The sequence below is a fragment of the Felis catus genome, chromosome A1 (genome assembly GCF_018350175.1).
Source record: "Felis catus isolate Fca126 chromosome A1, F.catus_Fca126_mat1.0, whole genome shotgun sequence".
NCBI classification, from domain to species: Eukaryota; Metazoa; Chordata; class Mammalia; order Carnivora; family Felidae; genus Felis; species Felis catus.
In genome coordinates, this window is record NC_058368.1 from 128,278,751 (window position 1) to 128,297,727 (window position 18,977).

General features: G+C 41.6%; 1 protein-coding gene across 6 annotated transcripts in view; it reads right to left on the reverse strand.

Annotated features, from left to right (window-relative positions):
- Window positions 1-18,977, reverse strand: part of PDE4D (phosphodiesterase 4D) — a 1,455,129-nt gene that overhangs the window by 1,416,496 nt on the left and 19,656 nt on the right. For 2 of the 6 annotated variants that reach the window (XM_045040042.1, XM_045040038.1), the window contains exons 2-3: window positions 14,282-14,439; window positions 6,069-6,147 (exon numbers count right to left, since the gene is read on the reverse strand). The exons of 1 other annotated variant lie outside the window; for it this stretch is intronic. The gene's annotated coding sequence lies outside the window, so the exon portion shown is untranslated. Of the gene's footprint in view, window positions 1-6,068; window positions 6,151-14,281; window positions 14,440-18,977 lie in introns of those variants that run through there. 3 more of the 6 variants (XM_045040044.1, XM_045040052.1, XM_045040048.1) reach the window with 2 other exon arrangements.

Here is an 18,977-nt window from a genome sequence, read left to right on the forward strand (position 1 = left end):
TGTCCAGAAGTTATATAAGAACAGCAAATTAAAACCAAAGAAAACAGAAGGAAGGCAACACTAAAGAACGGAAACTAATGGAAAATTTTAAAACTACAACAGAGTATCAACAAAGCCAACAGATGATTATTTGAAAAGTCAAAATAAGTTTGATAAGGTAAACCAGGAAAGTTTGATAAGTGATCAAGAAAGAACTAAGGAAAGAAAAGCACAAATGTCCACTATCTACCCTTCAAATCATATTATGAGGCTAGCATTACCTTGATACCAAAACCTGAGAAAGTTACCTTAAAAAAATGAAATCTCGGGTCAGACTTTCTCATGTGATAAATGCAAAAATCTTAAAGAAAATATTAACAGGGGTGCCTGGGTGGCTCAGTCAGTTGAGCGTCCGACTTCGGCTCAGGTCATGATCTCACTGTCCCTGAGTTCAAGCCTTGCGTTGGGCTCTGTGCTGACAGCTCAGAGCCTGGAGCCTGCTTTGGATTCTGTGTCTCCCTCTCTCTGCCCCTCCCCCACTCATGCTCGCTCTCTCTCTCTCTCTGTCAAAAAAAATAATAAACTTCAAAATATATATATATATTTATATATAAACAAATATTAACAGTAATGTAATGTATGAGAGCTAAGTTCAGTTTATTCCAGGAACTCAAGTTCGTTTAATATTCAATCAGTTCAGTAAAGCCAACCACAATAATATAGTGAAAGAGACATCTCGATCATCTTGATTCAGAAAAAGCCATTGATAAAATTCAACTTCTAATAAAGAGTATTCACAAAAAGAAATTTTCAAACACCATAGTAAACTTCACACTTACTACAGTAATGGTGAAAACATTTCCTTTGACATCAGGAAGACACAAAAGGCTATTTGCCATCATCATTTCTATTCAACGATTTACTTACTGTAAGGACTATGCAAAGTATTAAGACAAAGGAAAAGCCAAACAAAGGGAATAGGACTGGAAGAGAATGAAAAAAATGTCAGTATTTTTGGGTACTGTGATTGTGTTATTCAAAAGAAGCTAAAGTATTTTAATCAATCAGAGAGTTTAGCAAGGTTGCTGGACCAAAAAATTAAATGTGTATCTGTTTTTAGCAACAATGATTGAAATTTACAAAATAATATAATTTGTAACAGCATCAAAAACATCAAATACACAGAAAATGCTTCTAACTAAGACCTAGAAGAGCACTACTGTAGGCTATTTTTCTGTTAATACCACACTGGTCTTATTGTATTTTATATCTGAGAAAGTAAATCTTCACTCCTTGTTCTTTTTCTTTAGAGCTGTAAGTTTATTTCCATATAAATTTTAAAATATTTGTGTTTGTAAAAAAAAAAGTAAAGATTTGGTATTTTTATTATGATAGCATTGACTTTATGGAAAACTGACATTATGATTGATATATATGCCTATGTACATACATGAGCGAGATACACATCTTCCTTTCTGAGTCAAAAAAATAGAAAATTCTTCAATATCTAACTGAGATGGTTACAACCCCTTTTCATGTATGGTATATAGACCATCTACATGAACTCAAACAACCATCATTGGATGGTACTCTAGATCAGGACTTTTCCAACCACATGTTACGTAGTTAGTGGGTTACAAACACCCTTTTATTCCATCAGATAGAATTACCAAAGTGCTTCTTGTGCAGTGAGATTAAGCAGTTTTTCATCAAACTTTAGCTTAGGGGCGCCTGGGCGGTTCAGTCAGTTAAGGGTACAACTTCAGTTCAGGTCGCGATCTCATGGTTTGTGGGTTCGAGCCCCACGTTGGGCTCTGTGCGGACAGCTCAGAGCCTGGAGCCTCCTTTGGATTCTTTGTCTCCCCCTCTCTCTGCCCCTCCAGTACTCATGCTCTGTAACTCTCTCTTTCAAGAGTAAATAAACATTTTAAAAAAAGAAAAAAAACCTTTTACTTAAGCAATATACACACAAATCCACACACAAATATCTATATAGATTATATAGAGACTATGATGTAAAAATGTGTTTCTTATTGGGGCACCTGGGTGACTCTGCTGGTTAAGTGTCCAACTGTTGATTTTGGCTCAAGTCCTGATCTCTCAGTTTGTAGGATCCAGCCCCGTGTGGGTTGCGCATTGACAGTGCAGAGGCTGCTTGGTATTCTCTCTCTCAGGCCTCTCTGCCCCTCTCCCACTCACACACTTGCTGTCTCTCTCATTTAATATAAATAAACTTTAAAAAAAAAAATCTGTTTCTTATTGTTGGTTGCAGTCCAAACATTTTTAAAAACCATGTTCTGGAAACTATTCTTAACATAATTCTAAGTGTCATTAATGTTCTAACACTTGGTTTTTACTATAGCACGCACTTTGTAGTAATATCGTTTTTGCTTTAGCTCAAATGTAAAAGTTAGATTTATGAATAAGTGTGTGATGGGGTAAAATTAAATTAGTTCATGGTGAAAACTGTAGGTCTTCAATGAGTCCATTAATTAGAGATGATGATAACAATCTCATGGAGGTCATGTCTGTGAAAGAGAATGTTCAAGAACAACTGAACTTGAGCTCAAGGAGGGTTCTAGAAGGGGCACAAAGTGTTTCAGAGGCAATGAGTGAAGATAAAGGACGGGTCAGAGGAGGCATTTCTCCAGCTCTCCTCTGGGTTCCCATCTACTGGTCTTTTGCTGAAAACAATCCCTGAGCTATACTCTTTATGCTTTTTACCTGCTTTAGTCTTCCAGACTTTTCCTCAGAGGCTAAATAATCATCCTGCCACCAGGTCTGGATCCCCACCTTTTCCCTCAAGAACTACCCTGGCAATTTGGCCTCCTAGCTCTCTGGCTAAGACCTCTGTCTCCTTTATGATATCTCCCAGGCCACCTCAGCTAGAGTTTAGGCAAAAAATATTGGGGTGATGAGATGAGAAGAAAACCATCTTTAATCTCAATTCCTGGGCTTGAACTTCTCCAAAAAGAAGAAATCTTATCAGTCAAACATCGGCATATGGTGTAGCAATTCACGAAAAACATTAAATTTACAGAATAATCATAATAATAATGAGTTAATATTTCTTGAGCATCTGTTTTTGTGCCAGGCATTGTTTCAAGCAGTGTACATGAATTAACTCATTTAATTTTGCCAGTAACACTGAGGAAGGTAATGTCATCCTGAGTCTACAAATGAGGCAAATGACACTCAGGAGTTTTTAAGGAACTAGCACACAGTCTCACAGTGAAAACTTGCAGACAATATAGGGGAAAAAAAAAAAAAAAAAAACTAAGTCTCTTTTCCCACCCACCTCCAAATACCAGCAGGGAACTCATTTCTCAAACTCCTCACCCACAAGAAAGACCTGAGAACTTTTTTTTTTTTTTTTAATTTAAGAACAAAAAGGTCAGAGAGTTAAAACACAGTATCAGTCTCTTCCGAGACTGTGGTTAAAATCCGCGATCATGAAAGAGTTAAAACTCTGCACTGTTTAAGAACAATCAGTTGACCTTTAAATATGCTGGTTTGAATCCAATCACCTTTCAACAAGCATGAAATCTGGCACAAAGTGTACTGACACACACCAATTATTTTCATAGTGTACATGACTGAGCTCACAATGTCCTGTTTAGAAAAAAGAATTAATGTTCGTTTTCCAAAAGCCAGACTTAGAGGCTGGGTGTCTCTGTTGGTAGGATTATCCTTTGGTAGCTATCTCCAAAGGTGCTATTAGAGAAGGCCTAACAGAAAAAGAACAGTTTTTTAAAGAAAATAACTTTTTCATCTTCTCTAAGTTCTATTCTATGAAATGATTTTGCCCCACTTTTTAACATCGAAAGTAAAAACTCCTGGGAAATAATTCATTTCTATGCCTAGTTAAGAACTTCACAGATCTGTTTAAGAGAAAAACTATCCCTCCCAGGCAAAGGGTGAAATGCCCAGTCCTACTCTGAGCAAATGGATTAACATGCAGAGATTCAAAAGCAATTGTTGAGTGCCTGCTCCTTAAAATCATTCTTTGCTTTTCAAAAGTGATTTCCCTGAGTTTCTTTTAAGTGGTGATATTTCCTCATGCCTTCGAAACAGAAGTGAGTTTATAAAAATTCTGTCTTGGGCTCTTTAAGAACATATTGCCTGGCTGTTTTGGGGCAACGTGCAGAGGTAGGAGCCCTCTGTGGAGGACTGTGCCTGGCAGTCAGGGAGGGAGCTTCCGGTCAATTCCAAGACTATGTTCTTTATCGCCTCCATTACTCTCTATCTCCAGATGCCCTTTGTGTCTCATGCCACCCCATTCCCATCAGACGGTTACATGTAATGCTAACCCCACACCTCAACCATATTCAAGACCAGATGTGTTTTTTCTTTGTTTAATCCTTTGCCTGAGGACCTACTCTTCTGAGGTTCCTTCCCAAATCTCGGCATCATCCTCTGTCAGCATTCCACTCCAGGGACAAACTTTTGCTGACCATGCCCATGTTTGCCAGGCCCTCCTTGCCACAATATTTGACTTCCCTCATTCACTCCCTGTCATCTGTGAGTCCAGAAAAAAAACCGTCAGGATCTCATAGCAACATGGGCAGTGGCCCCAGGCGGGTGTCCAGATCACCATCACCCACCAGGCACTTCTGCTTGGGGGTCAAGGGAGGGGCTTGGTTTAGGAGAGGGCACCCTACAGCTTGGGCACTACTCACAGACCACGTCAGAAAACACCCAGCAGGGGCGCCTGGGTGGCACAGTCGGTTAAGCGTCCGACTTCAGCCAGGTCACGATCTTGCGGTCCGGGAGTTCGAGCCCCGCGTCAGGCTCTGGGCTGATGGCTCAGAGCCTGGAGCCTGTTTCCGATTCTGTGTCTCCCTCTCTCTCTGCCCCTCCCCCGTTCATGCTTTGTCTCTCTCTGTCCCAAAAATAAATAAACGTTGAAAAAAAAAATTTCTTTTTTAAAAAAAGAGAAAACACCCAGCAGTCTGAGGCCCTGGCAGAGAAGGCCCCTTGCAGTCTCCTATCAGTACAAGTTGGTTACGGGGACAGTCATGGGGACTCCTCCAAAATGAAAGGACCCTTCGGAGCCCGGGATGAGTGGGATCATTCCACAGATTTGCCAGGCAAAACAGGCAACCAAGACTTCCACAGGCCTTACTCCCTGCCCCTGTCCTATTTCTTGTTTCTTCCTAAGAACCAGAGCTCTCTTGCTCACTTCTGCTAAGTAGCCACCAATTAATTCCCATCCCATTTTCCTACCTCCAGAACTAATTATGTGTTAAAGTCTAAATATAATCATCAACCCCAACTCACAACTGATTCCCCACCCCCCTTTGCCTTGCCAGGATCTGGAGGGCAGGGAAATGAGGGCTATTACCAGCTTAACAACTAACAGAGACACTCCTGTCACCTGAGTACAGGTGTGAATCACCATCAGGCCCACATTTGACTTTTGTAGTTTTACTCCTTGCAGCAGACAGGGACTCCCCTGGTCACATCACCCTAATATCTGTGACACCAAAAAAGACTCCAAGCCCTTTATGTGTAAAGAATTGCATGGCCATGTATCTACTTAACATTTTCTATTTCATTAAGCAGGGCACACGATTCTGTGGTGGATGAGAGCTGCTCAGGATTCCCAAGCCAGCCACCACTTCCTCTCCTTTGTCAGCACCGTGCACACCCCAACCCCCACCAGAAAAAGCAGTGTGGCCATGAGAAAAATCAAGCATGAGAGACCTGAAGACAGAAGACTGAGGATTCAGTCTCAGTGTTGTTTTTAACTGAGTAATTTTGGCCAAGTCACTACAAATCACTTAAACCTCTGAGATCTGCCTCCCCCACCCTTTCACACTAGCAGGTAAAATGTTCAGACAGAAAAACCTCAAGAAGATACATACACTAAAATAGAGTAACCTTAGGATCTGTCAAAGGGAGGAGCTGCTGTCATGTCCCAATGTGGTGAAGAGCTCCATCTGAGTGTCAAGTTTTGAGGCTCTGATGGGCCTGTAGCCCAAAGTTCTCAGCAATCCCATTTCACCCCCTGTGGTGTAAAGACCAGAGCAGCTGAAGGAGAGACTTCGAGAGTGGGGTGAGACAAACACCCCACCCCATGAACTTACTTTATTCCCATGGCACATCAACTTCAGCAGAAAATTCCAGCTTTGTGTTTGCCGCCTGGTCCCACTTGAATGGGAAGTTCTGCTGGGGCCCAAAATAGAAAACAGGAAGTCAGCAGAACTGATTTTCTTAAGTCTCAAATGCAAAGCAATGCACTCAGTATGGATGAGAATTACAGTGAGGCATAAAGTGCCTTTTTAAAAGGAGATCACATGGCTACTGTGTACAAAAGACATCTACTCCAGGGAAGAAAGGAGCCATGCCTCAACTTCCTTCTTTCAGAAAGGAGAGAAGCAGAGGTGGATTGACAGTGAGGTAAAGACTGCCCAGGGTGTTTTATGAGAACCAACTGCCACTGAAAATAACAAAGTGCCTACTTTGATGCTCAGACGCTATTCTGAGCTGGTTCCTCTGAAGACACTTTTCTACAATGGAGCAGTTACTGAAGTGGCTCCCCTCCCAACTTCCTGATCACTGTTCACTGTATCACTAATTTCTTAGGGCCCCACATTCGAAACTTACAAGCTGGCACTCCAAACTCATCCCCAAACATGCTCCTTCGGGGAGTTTCTGGCAAATATAGACAGCTCCATCTCGTTGCATCAGACACAAATAAGCCAGTTCCATTGCAGTTCGACTCTGATTTGCCACACCGGGCCATTCCCTGAGCCATCTCTGGTCTGAATCCTTTGTACCCCAGTCTTTCCACCTGCTCTCTTTTATAAGACTGCCAGGTGAATTTTGGCAACATTCGCTTTCCTCCCATTATGCCCCATCTCCCAGGTCTGCTTCCCCAGTGCCAAGTGATAAAATTTAACTTAGTCGTGAGTGTTCTCACCCTTTCAACCTGGCTCTGGTGGTGTGTTCGACGAGAGGTGCCCGAGCTGGCATCAAGTGGATTGGGTAAGGACCTATCTTCAGTAAGCTTCACCACAGTGATTCACTCTGAGAATGTGAGCAAAGTAGGAAACCTCTCTGCACCACAGTTTCCTCATTTGTGGAATGAAGATACTAGCCCCCGTCTAGTGATGAAGGATCAAGTGGGTTAACACATACAAAGTCACCAGAACAGGTTCTGGTAAGAAGAGTAATTAATGCTTATGGAGCGCTTCCCACATGCCAGGTTCTGTTCTGACTGCTGTGCATGTTTTTATGCAGGTATTATGTTATCCTCACTTTGCAGAAGAGGAAATTGAGGCAAGAGAAAGTGAAGTCACTAAAACCACATAATGAATCAGTAGGAGAGCCAGCGCTTGAATTCAAGCAGTCTGACTCCAGACGCTGAACACGGAATTCCTCGTTTTACTGCCTCTCCTGAGGCAACCTGTCCTTCCCTCCTGCTTCCACTGGCTAACACTGCCCACACATCCACCCTAGTCCTCCCCTCTGTCCAAGCTTTGTCCCACATTCCTGTTGCCCCAGAGGGACACCTGTTGCACTCTCTCTCCAGTCTCACCTGGTGTCTTCAAAGAAGTGACTCTATTTTCTCTACAATCAAGTAGACCACCCTCTCCTCTTTGTATCTTGCCCCCACTTATGCATCAGCTTGTAACTGCTATCCAGTTCTGTCATCTATTTCCAGAAACTCCATCAGAAAAAATGGACCACATCCCCAAATTCCAGCATGTCGCCCCAAGAAACATGTTATTTCCACTAACACCTAGCTGCTGTTACCAAGCCACGTCTCCCGACTTCCATTCATTTATCCAGCAAACATTTACCACACATCAGCCATGTCTGTTTCAGTACATGAACATTACATGGGCCCTGTCCTCTCGGATCTCACAGGCAAATGAGATCAATGTTTATATAGACAACTTGAACAAGTTGTGATAAGTTGGCAACACATGCTGTTAATGGGTCCTTGCTCATGCATCCTCTATGTCCAACACTCAGGCTACCACACTGCCCCTTCCTTTTCATCTCCACGGCCACCCTGTGGTTCACTGCTCCCTACCTTATTCCTCAACTACTGCAACCCCCTCCCAACTTACCTCCCTTATTCCTCAGAACCAGCCCACCCACCTCCTGCTGCCAAATAACCTATGTGGTCACGCTCATATTTAAGGAGTATACACATTGATAAACCGAGCGCAAGGCCCTGATCCTGGACAAGCAATGCTGCCTAGAAACTTCCCTGACTTTCTATCCTGGCTTTGCTCGGTTCCCTTCTGCATACATGCACTTTGCCTCACATACCACACCCAAGAGAGACTTCCTGCAGTTCTCCAAAAATCATTCACCTTCCTTTTTCCTTTTGTGCCCTTTGCCGACCATCTCAATCTGTGAGCTTATCTTTCTCTCTGAAATTCAGATGCTGCTACTAGATTCAGGAGAAGTCACCTCCTCCATGAAGCCTCCTCTGCTTCTCCCATAAGGTGTGATGGTTCCTGATTTGCTAAAGTCATGCATCTGGGTCTCCTTTATGGCACTTTACTTGTACCATGCACTAGAGTCACTGACACATTTTTCCTTATGGCCTCTTCAGAACAATGCTTTGTCCTTATGATCTTTGTCCATACAGCACCCAGCAGATTGTCTCAAACATAACAGGTGCTGAATAATTAATATGCTCTTTAGTGTTTTTATGTGATATTGTGAGAGAAGCATCTCATAAGGACAAAGGAAAAAACCTGTTTTTTTTCTTTTTATTGTTATCATCTAATCATTTATACAACAAATCTTTTTTTAAATTTTTGAATGTTTATTAATTTTGAGAGAGACAGAGCATGAGCGGGGAAGAAGCAAGGAGAGAGGAAGACCCCAAATCTGAAGCAGACTCCAGGCTCTGAGCTGTCAGCACAGAGCTCCACACGAGGCTCGAATTCACAAACCGTGACATCATGACCTGAGCCGAAGTTGCATGCTTAACTGACTGAGCCACCCAGGTGCCCCATCCAACAAATCTTTCACCCCTAGGCAATATGCCAGGTATAAGGAGTACAAAAAACAAACAACAAACAAACCCTGACACAAAGGCCTGCACTCAATAAACATACATTCTCTTTCAGGGCCATTGGCACCAATTACACATAAAATAATAAGATACATACAAAATAATATGAGCTCCCAAGTTATGGCAACTCTGCCACCAACTAGGTGGGTGACCTTAGGCAAGTCAGACTCAGTGAAGGAAGAGTTGGTAGGTGTTAAATGTAAACTGATAGGCTGTCCATTAATTGAGGATTTTAACTGTTGTATGGCATGCTTTGCTAAGAAGGGATGGTACTTCCTAGTAAGTGCCAGTATATTTGCAAAAATTATTATGCTAATTAATTCTATGGAAATAGAGTAGGCAGCAACTAAGGAAAGGTAAAAGCCAGCAGCTGTAATTGATAATGAGTGAGAAAAATAAATTATAAATGCTTCACCAGCACAACCACAGAAGTGAACCAGTGACATTCAAGGCCATGAAGTTTAAGGTGGTACCTGTGGCTGGGCTCCTGCACCAGCAGACATATGAACGCTACTGTGAGATGCCCCTCCTCCTCCAAAACCCCCAAAATGGATATTCAATTACCTTCCAAAGGTTCATGATTTCAACTATGTAAAAATTAATAACCAGAATGAAAATATATTTTGTCACCTTAAAGAGAGTCAATGGCTGCCAGATAAGCAGAACTTATCTTCTGGTACAATTGAAAACACATCTTCTTACAAAATGACTCAACACAGAACGGTTATCACTCACATTATCATAGGAAAGTAAGGCCACAGTGGCAAACGCAGGCAGTGGATAAAACATGCAGGTCATTTAAGAGACTCCTCTAGGCCCAATTCTGTGCTCATTAGGCCTGGTTACTGACGGATTTGCTATAAGGTCTATCAATAGAATCGGATGAACCAGCTGATGAGCATTTTGGTTTCTGGGACAGTTGTCTTTGTCACCAGAAATATGTTATTCTCCTTGACCACATGAGTCTCATTAGCTAATTAATGTGACTTCTCACCTAAGAAGCAGATGCACTCTCAGTAAACTCAAACCAAATCAAGTTTCTGAACCTGGTCTAAACCTTAGACCTTGGAAAATGCTGCTGCAAAGACACCTTGCTAAGGCTCCAGAAACACAGCCAGATGCCCTTGTGTTAGAGGTCTACTTTCCCCTCACACATAACATGTACCCTGTCTGTAAACTCTTCTAGCTGTTACTTAAACTAGGTATGGACCAGGTTTCCTTTTCCTTATGCATCATGGAGCTTAGTTTGGAGCAACCCTCTGGTAAGCTGGAGAGGTGCTCTCCCCAGGGCTCCCATATTCTACCACCAGTATTTCCCACATGGAATTGGAAACATGTGTGTGCAAGTCAGCCTCCCTCTGTGACATGGGCAAGGACTTCTTTTTGCTCATCTCTGTATCCCCACACTTGGTGCTTGGCACGTTCAAAGTATTCCGTCAATGGTTGAGAATCAAGCCATCACTCAGTATCATCAAGAACTTACTGAGGATTTATACGTTCAAAATTCTGAACTACAAATGGTATGGCTCCTATCCTCAAGCAAAATCAATGAAAAACTTAAACTCTGAACCATGATTTGGTCGTAGGTATGGGCCTTTATCAAAGAAAAACAACTCAGCAACCCAGAAGTAATTTCTACACAACATATTCTCTTTCTCCCTTTCTCAAACACTGTTGAAGGGACTCTTGCTTGGTGCACAGCAGCGATTCACGAAGACCCCTTCTTTTCACAGTCTTACTTCACCTCACACAAGCTCTTTCGTGCCCCTTTCTTCTTCTGATGCTCCCCACAAAACACCTGTTCTAGATCTTGTCCTCAGAGCTCACTCCTTCTATCCCTCCATCCTTCCCCTTAATTCTGCATCACAACGGCCCAAGAGAACTGGTTTCATAGTATCAACCTTGTTTGAAATGTAGAGAAGAAAAAGAAAATGAGTAAGCAAAACCAGAAGCATTCTTCATAGACAGTGAAAGAACACCTTGAAACTATCATACATTAAAAATGTTGGCCTGTTTAAATACAGATACAACCTACAGGTGCCAAAATGAACAAGCAACGGTCCAAAGAAAAGAGTTTACATTTTTTAAGCACCCACAGTGTTAAGAGACTTGTGAAACTTAATCACAAAGTATTTATTGAGTACCTACTCTAAGAACTGCTTTGGAAAAGGATGTGGTGTTGGGGTACCCAAGACTATCCCTACATTCAGACATGTACCACATGAACTCACAGAACTCGGCTTATTGTTATTACAGCTAAGGTTTTGTACAGCAATATACTAAGGATATACAGCCTATCATAGGGAGAAAAGACTTAGGGCAAGCCTGGAGGACTCCATATACAGACTTCCTTATGCTCTCTCCTTCCCATGAGAAGTCACAGATAGAATGCATCCTCCAGCAACAGAAATGCAGCAACATGTGTACAATGATTCAGCCTAGGGAAGCTCCTTAGAGACTTAGTGCCTGGGGTTTTTACTGAGGACTGGTCATGTAGGCACTCCCTGCCTAGCACATTATAATTTTTTTTAACATTTATTTTTGAGAGAGACAGAAAGAGAGAGACTGGGGAGGGGCAGAGAGAGAGAGAGACACACAGAGTCCAAAGCAGGCTCCAGGCTCTGAGCTGTCAGCACAGAGACCGACACGGGGTTCAAACTCACGAACCATGAGATCATGACCTGAGCCGAAGCTGGACGCTTAACCGAATGAGCCACTCAGGCACCCCTAGCACATTAAAAATTCCAGACTCCCAGAGGGAAGCAGTGTTCAAGCATAAATTGTATTTTTGCACAAAACTCCAGGCACAATGAGCCATAGCTGTGAACCAGCACAGTGAACCAGCACTCAGAAAAGCAGGTCCCTAGATACCAGCCAAGAGCCAACCTTGCCATCAGTCCTTTTTAAGGGTAGCAGTCTGAGGTCTCCTATGTTCACTCTTTTCTGCGGAGATACAAACACCAAGTTCGTGCCCTTGAGGCAAATAACATTTAGAGAACTAAGATGTATACCTTAAACAGGCAGAGCCCCACAGTAGATGTAGCATGCTAACACAAAAGCAACATTTCCCAAAATGTACTCGAGACCACCTTTATCACAATCACCAGGGTGTTGGTCAGCCTACTGGCTAGAGCTCAAAGCATCCAAAGCAGTTGAAGGATGGAACATGAGTCAGATCCAGGAGTTCTGGTGAGATTATAGAAAACCCTGGATACCACCATGAGAAATTTGAATTTGATTTCACAGCCATGGGACACCAGTGATTTTTATTTATTTTTTCTTCACCAACTAATTATAACATCAAAGTAACACTGTTTGAAGACGCATTATGTAGAAGAGAGTAAAAGGGGAGGAGACCGTAGGCCAAGAAATCAGAACTTCAAAGGAAAGAAAATGATCATAACTGATACCAGGGGCCATGTGCTAGGAGTTAAGACACTGGCCAGGTGCATCCATTCTCGTGTTGGCCTTCTATGGTAGGTACTACTATCCCCATTTCACACATAAGCTTTCCTGATGGCACACAGTGGATTTGAACCTGGATAGTGTGATTGCAGCACTCAGGTGCTTACTCAGTATCCAACAGAAGACATGCACCAACACAACGTCAGGATAACAGCAAAGTGGTCAGCCAGTGCCCATAGCGAGGAAGTGATCATGCAAACTTCTATTATCTCATCCTTTCCTCCCTTTGGATGCCTTCTTCTTTGATGATAGAGAGAAAGACATCTTCCAAAATTGGTAGAAGACAGAAAGAGAAAGGTAAAACCAGAGTGGTCACATTTTTCTGAATGGGAGGTGAAAAATCAGTAGGAGTCACAGCTGCTTCTTGACCCAGGTAGATAGTAAGAAATCAAGTGTCGGGGCTCCTAGGTGGCTCAGTCTGTTCAGCCTCCAACTTCAGCTCAAGTCATGGTCTCTCGGTTCATAGGTTCAAGCCCCACATTAGGCTCACTGCTAACAGCACAGAGGCTGCTTCAGATCCTCTGTACCCCCATCTCTCTCTGCCCCTCCCCCGCTTGCACTCTCTTTCTCAAAAATAAATAAAACAAAAAAGAAACCAAATGCCATGTCGCATCTTGATTTAAAGCAAGGAGTGGAGACTGTGACATTTTTTATCTTTAATATCTCAGAGATTTACACTATACAAATGCTCCTTCCTGTTTATTTCCTTCTGACATAATTCAACCCAAACATCACTTAATAACTGGACAATGCTCAAGACTTTGATTTTTAACACATCTAAAATTAACACTCCAGAATCATCACCAGCCTCATCGAGATTCATTTGTTGATCACTTGACTGCATAAAACGTTTTGCAGCTGCTAAAGCAAGACACCGACCCCAACGACTTCAGAGGACACAACACGGTAGTTTGCTTCATTGATAAATCTCTCTCTTGGTTCTTCATGAAACCCAGAATTAAGCAACAAGACATGACAAGCCACTGTTTATGGGGAATTAATCTGCTGCCTCAATTGACATTAAGCAGGAGGCCAAAGGCCATTAAAACAAGTTGAAATTAAAGCACCAAAATAAGTCAGTCTTAAGAACCAAACTTGTCATGTTGGAAATGACTCTAAAATCTCTATTAGCTATTAACACAACTTCTAAGCAAGCTGTCCACAACTTCCGCATTCTGATTCCCTATTAGCCCATTTCAACACTCAGAAGTACGGCTAAGAAATGACAAAGAGAAACAACTTGAACAAAACCCCCAACAGCTTTGACATCACCCCACAGGCCTGTGACATATATTGTGCTATTGGGGAAAATTCTCTTCCCCTAAGGAGTCGTGGCTGCAAGAAGCTACACGCTTCTTTACTGTTAAAACATGGCAACAGGGTACAAAAGAAGATACAACCTGCCCTCCAGGAGTCTCACAAGGAAGATAGGGCAGATACAGCTTAGAAAACAATTCAAACAGGCACAGGTAAATATGCATCAACAGCAGTAAAAGCATGGGCCATGGAAATCCAACGGCCTCAAGATGAAGCCTGGCTCCAGAAGTCACCGTCTTAATCAAGTTTAATAACCTCCCTGTGCCTCAGTCTCCCCTTCTGAAAAACTAGCTGAATAATAATAATACCCACCTCACGGATTCTTGTGAATCATGAATAAGAAAACATAGAATGCTCAGCACTTAAAAGGATATCAACAAATGTTAGCTGCTCTTATCACAGAATAGTTGTTTTTGTTTTTACTATTACTACTCCTCCTCCCACCATGGCTACTCCCATCCATGTTTTGCCCCATACCTTAAAGATAAGGAGGGTTCCAGGCTGCAGGAAGTGGTCCAGTTCTGAAGCAATCACTCATCTCAGGCAGGGAAGCTAGGAAGCTCATGGTTTGTGAGAAATGTCAAAGAAGGCTATTTCAGATGGAGGAGATGGCTGTAAAGAGGAGTAAGCATAGCCTGCATAAAAAGGATAAGTCTGCTTTAAATGGCTTCTTGAGCTGAGGAAAGGCACATGTTCACAGGTCATATGATTTTCCAAGCTGGAAAGTAACTTAGAAATCCTTAAGTCACTCAAAAAAAAAAAAAAAAAAAAAAGAAGAAGAAGAAGAAGAAGAAAGAAAGAAAAAAAGAAAAGGAAAAAAAGCAGCTCTTGGAAAGCCACAAAGATCTTATGCCCTCCTCTAGTGCTATTCGAAATTTTGGAATAAATTCAGTACAAAGAGGGGGGAAAAAAACGATGGATCCAAGGGTACCTTTGAGGGGAAAAAAATTGTTTCTATTTTGAAAGAACCATATTCCTTGGCTGGATCATGTGGCAACAATGTTAACACTGAATGGGCTCGTACACCACTAGCTTTCCTTCCTCATTTATGGGGGAAAAAACCCCCATAACTCTCATTGGCAAGCTCTTTTGCTGCTTTTTATTCAAATGCACCTCCACACTGCCTCTGACACCTCCACACTGCCTCTGACACACCCCAAGACAAAAAGACCCTGAGGGTCAAGTGACTGGCTCTTAGCCACACAGATAGTTGATGATGGAGAGAAACAGGGATCCTGCTAACAGAGAGGAAGGTTCAGAGGAAGAGAGGAAACAGAAATGACAGTAAGGGCTTAGAATAACTTGCTGTGGGAAATCAAACGGCGTGAGCAACTACGTAGATCTGAGCAAAAGCCAGACTGAAGCAAAATGATTTTTAAGGAAAAGCATTTTTGCTGCTGTATGAAGTACACAATAAATTAACCCTGTCCGATTCCTTAGCTTGGCACCATTTGCTATCAGAACACAAAGTGAGATAGCAACACAGTATATTTAAAGGTAAAAACCAGGTCTAATACTTCTCATTTGAGAAAGTGTCCTTTTATAATTGGTGCCTAACCCATTCCAGGAAAAAGTTGAAATGAGGGTTTTTGTTTTTGGTTTTTCCACACCTAGTTATAACAAACTTTGGCTCAGTGCATGATCTCACAGTTCGTGAGTTCGAGCCCCACATCATGCTCTGTGTTGACAGCTCAGAGCCTGGAGCCTGCTTCAGATTCTGTGTCTTCCTCTCTCTGTGCGCCTCTCCCCCTCTCATGTGTGCATACGTGCTCTCTCACTCTCTCTCAAAAATCAAAAAACATTAAAAAAAAAGTTACAAACTGAGTGCACAAGAGCTTGGACTTTTTTGGGTATTCCCCAAGTCCAAAGTTGAGTGAGTTCTGCTTCCCTTAGAAACGTCCTCTTGTTCCGGCAGCTTGAAAACATTTAGAATGCTCCTCACCTTATAGTTTTGTTTTAAGCAACTGGTGGTAGGGCATTTTCCAGGCAGAGTCCTCATTTTGGAGACCTTCCTTCCCAGTACAAGTGTGTGCGTACTGACCTAGACCTGTGCTTGTGACAGATTCTTAGCAAATGTTTGATGGTGACCCTGGCTTTCCAAGGTCAGTTGCTACCCTTAGCTACGTTTCATAGCCTTTTCTCAAAAGGGACAGGGTGAGAAAGGGACTTCAAGACCGGAATTTATTCTGCTTAGCCACTTCCCCTACTACTTATCAAAGGCTTGGCCGATGGGAATGTAGGGCAAGATGCACACACCCATTTTTCAGTTACCATCTAAAATCAAAGTTAAACACACTTGTAGCATTCTTCCTGCTGACCAATAAATCATAGTGTTTTCTCGAAAGACAACTTTTTTCCTGGAGACTGGCCAACAGAAAGATGTGGGCAGCTCCATAGTTTCTATACAGGAAGAGACTGGGAAGGAATCTATCAAGAGGAACGAACATAGGGGACTTTGCTTAAAGCTGTGTTTGCAAACATGCTTCTGTTACACTCATTGCAGGTTTATGGGGCCACTACTTGGGTTTTATCAGGACAGCAGTACCAGATTCAGTTGAGTGGAGTTCACGGAGATAATGGTAAAGCCCCCACAAACAAGGTACCCTCTGGCCTCCAACTGGAGAATGAAGGAAGAGATGAAGGGCCGGAGCGGGACGAACTTGGAAAATGATGAAAATCTAATGTCAGTGTGTCCACTCCAGTATAAATCTGTGTTTGGGGCTGGGAGGCTCCCAGACACAGGCAGTTAAATAGTTCAAAGGCCTTGTTGGAGGGATGCAAGCACATCATTCTCTACCCATCCTCAATATTTTTTACCTTATTCATATTCTATGTAGGTTGGGGGGGAAATATAACAACATCTGTGAAGAGATACCACCACAAATGGTAGAGAATTCAAAAGTTACACTAGAAAATATGATGAAATGTAACACCCTTCCCACCTCTATCTCCCAGCCACTCAACAACTGTTACAGTTTCTTGAATATACTTCCAAAGCTGTTCTATGCACATACAAGTACATAGGTACGTGTACTTTTATGAACATTTATAGAAGACACATGGAGGAGTAATTTTCAAAATTTTTTTTTGGTGATCCACAAAAAGCAAAGAACCTTCTCTTCCATTCCATTGACGTTACTATGTATGCCCAGTATCAGGGTGCTGTCATCATTTTAGCTTGGTACTCTATGTTCCTCAGAGCATTTGTGTCCTCTCATTATTGTTTGGATTCAATAATTTCCCTGTGTATTCTTCCCCTTTTATTTATCCATATAAACTTCACAGCTTGTCTAGACATGTGGTCCTATCCTGCATTATATCCTGATACCAAATGTTTTTGTTTCTATGGGTAAGGACTACTGACTTTTTTTTTTTTAATCAAGCTACAGTACTCACTTCTCTTATTATTGCTGGCAGTGATCCTTCAGTTATTTTTGTTTCCTAGGCACAATCGTATTATTTCCAAATATGATTATTTTACCTCCTCCTCTCCAACTTATACATATTTCTCTTCTCTAAAATGTTGGCTAGTACCTCAAGACTGGCATTCAACTATGTGAGGACTGTGACATCCTTGCCCTGATTTAATGTGAATACTTCTATTGTTCGTACATTAAGCATGAGCTGACTTTTGCAATAAGATAAATGTTATATTAAAGCAGCATGAATTTAGTTATACTTCATGAGGTGTTTTTCCATAATCAATAATGGACTCTCATAAAATTTTCAGCCACCATGGGTGGGAGCACATGGCTTGCTGTTTTAATACAGTACTACAGTGAATTACATTAGTAGGTTTCCTAACACTAAGCTAACCTGCCTTTGCTCAAATAAACCTCACTTAGTCATATTTTACTCTTTTTTTATTGTCATTCTGGATCCTGTTAATATTTCACTCAACACCTTTGCACCGATACTCACAAGGGACATTGGTTTTTGGTTTTCTTTCTTTTCATTGCTGTTCCATAGCAGATTTTTGTGCTTATATATCCTTTACTCTGTAACCAGAAACCAGGGGCTTGGCTTTATCTGGAAAAGTGTGAAATCAATTGAGTAATCAATTAAGGTTTGAAGAGTTGATCTGGGAAAACATTTGCACCTCATAGTTGGGGAGAGAGGCAGCCTCCACACAACTTTTCTCTTTTTTTATAGTATAATTCATCTCTTTAGGTTTTCAGATTTTCTGGGGTCAGCCTTGGAATGTTATCTTTTCTATACATTAAATGTTTTATCCAAGTTTTTAAAAATGTATTTGAACATGATTGACCAAATAAGTCTCCTATAATCTCCTTTAACTTTTTGACATTATTTCTCTATTCCTGTTTACTTATTTCATCCATTCCTGCTTTTTTCCTTTGCAAAAATAAATGAGTGCTGCAATATTATTCACAGTAGCCAAAAGGTGGAAGCAATCCACCTGAAAATAATTCAGACATAGAAAAGGAGAAATGACATATGCTAAATGGATGAACCTTAAGGGCATTGTGCTAAATGAAATGAGCCAGACATTACAATGGAGACAAAAAGACATTGGAATTTACCATAATGTGGGGGGATGGAGAATGTGGAACTATTGCTTAACAGGCACAGAGTTTCTGTTTAGGGGGATTAAAAACATTTGAACATAAGTAATGACGATGGTTGTACAAAATTGTGAATATACTCAATGCCACTAAACTGTATGCTCTAAAATGGCAAATTCTCATTAAATATATTACAGAAACACTAATTCCAAAGGATATATGCACCCCTTCTTACTGTATTTACAATAGTCAAATTATGGAAGCAATCCAAATGTCCATCAATTGATAAATGGATAAAGAAGATGTCGTATATATAATAGAGTATTATTTAGCCATTAAAAAGAATGAAATCTTGCTATTTGCAACAACATGATTATGGACCTTATGATTTCACTCACATATGCAATTTAAGAAACCGAAGGGGAAGAAGAACAGATCAGGAAAAAAACAGACTCATAGAGAGAACAGTTACCAGAGGTCAAGTGGATGGAGGGGGACTGGTGAAACAGATGCAGATTAAAAGTACACTCATTTTTTTAAGTAACTTATTGAGAGAGAGAAGGCACACGGGAGCACGCGCGGGCAGGGGGGGGGCGGCGCAGAGAGAGAAAGAGACACTCAGGCAGCCTCCATGCTATAAGCATGGAACC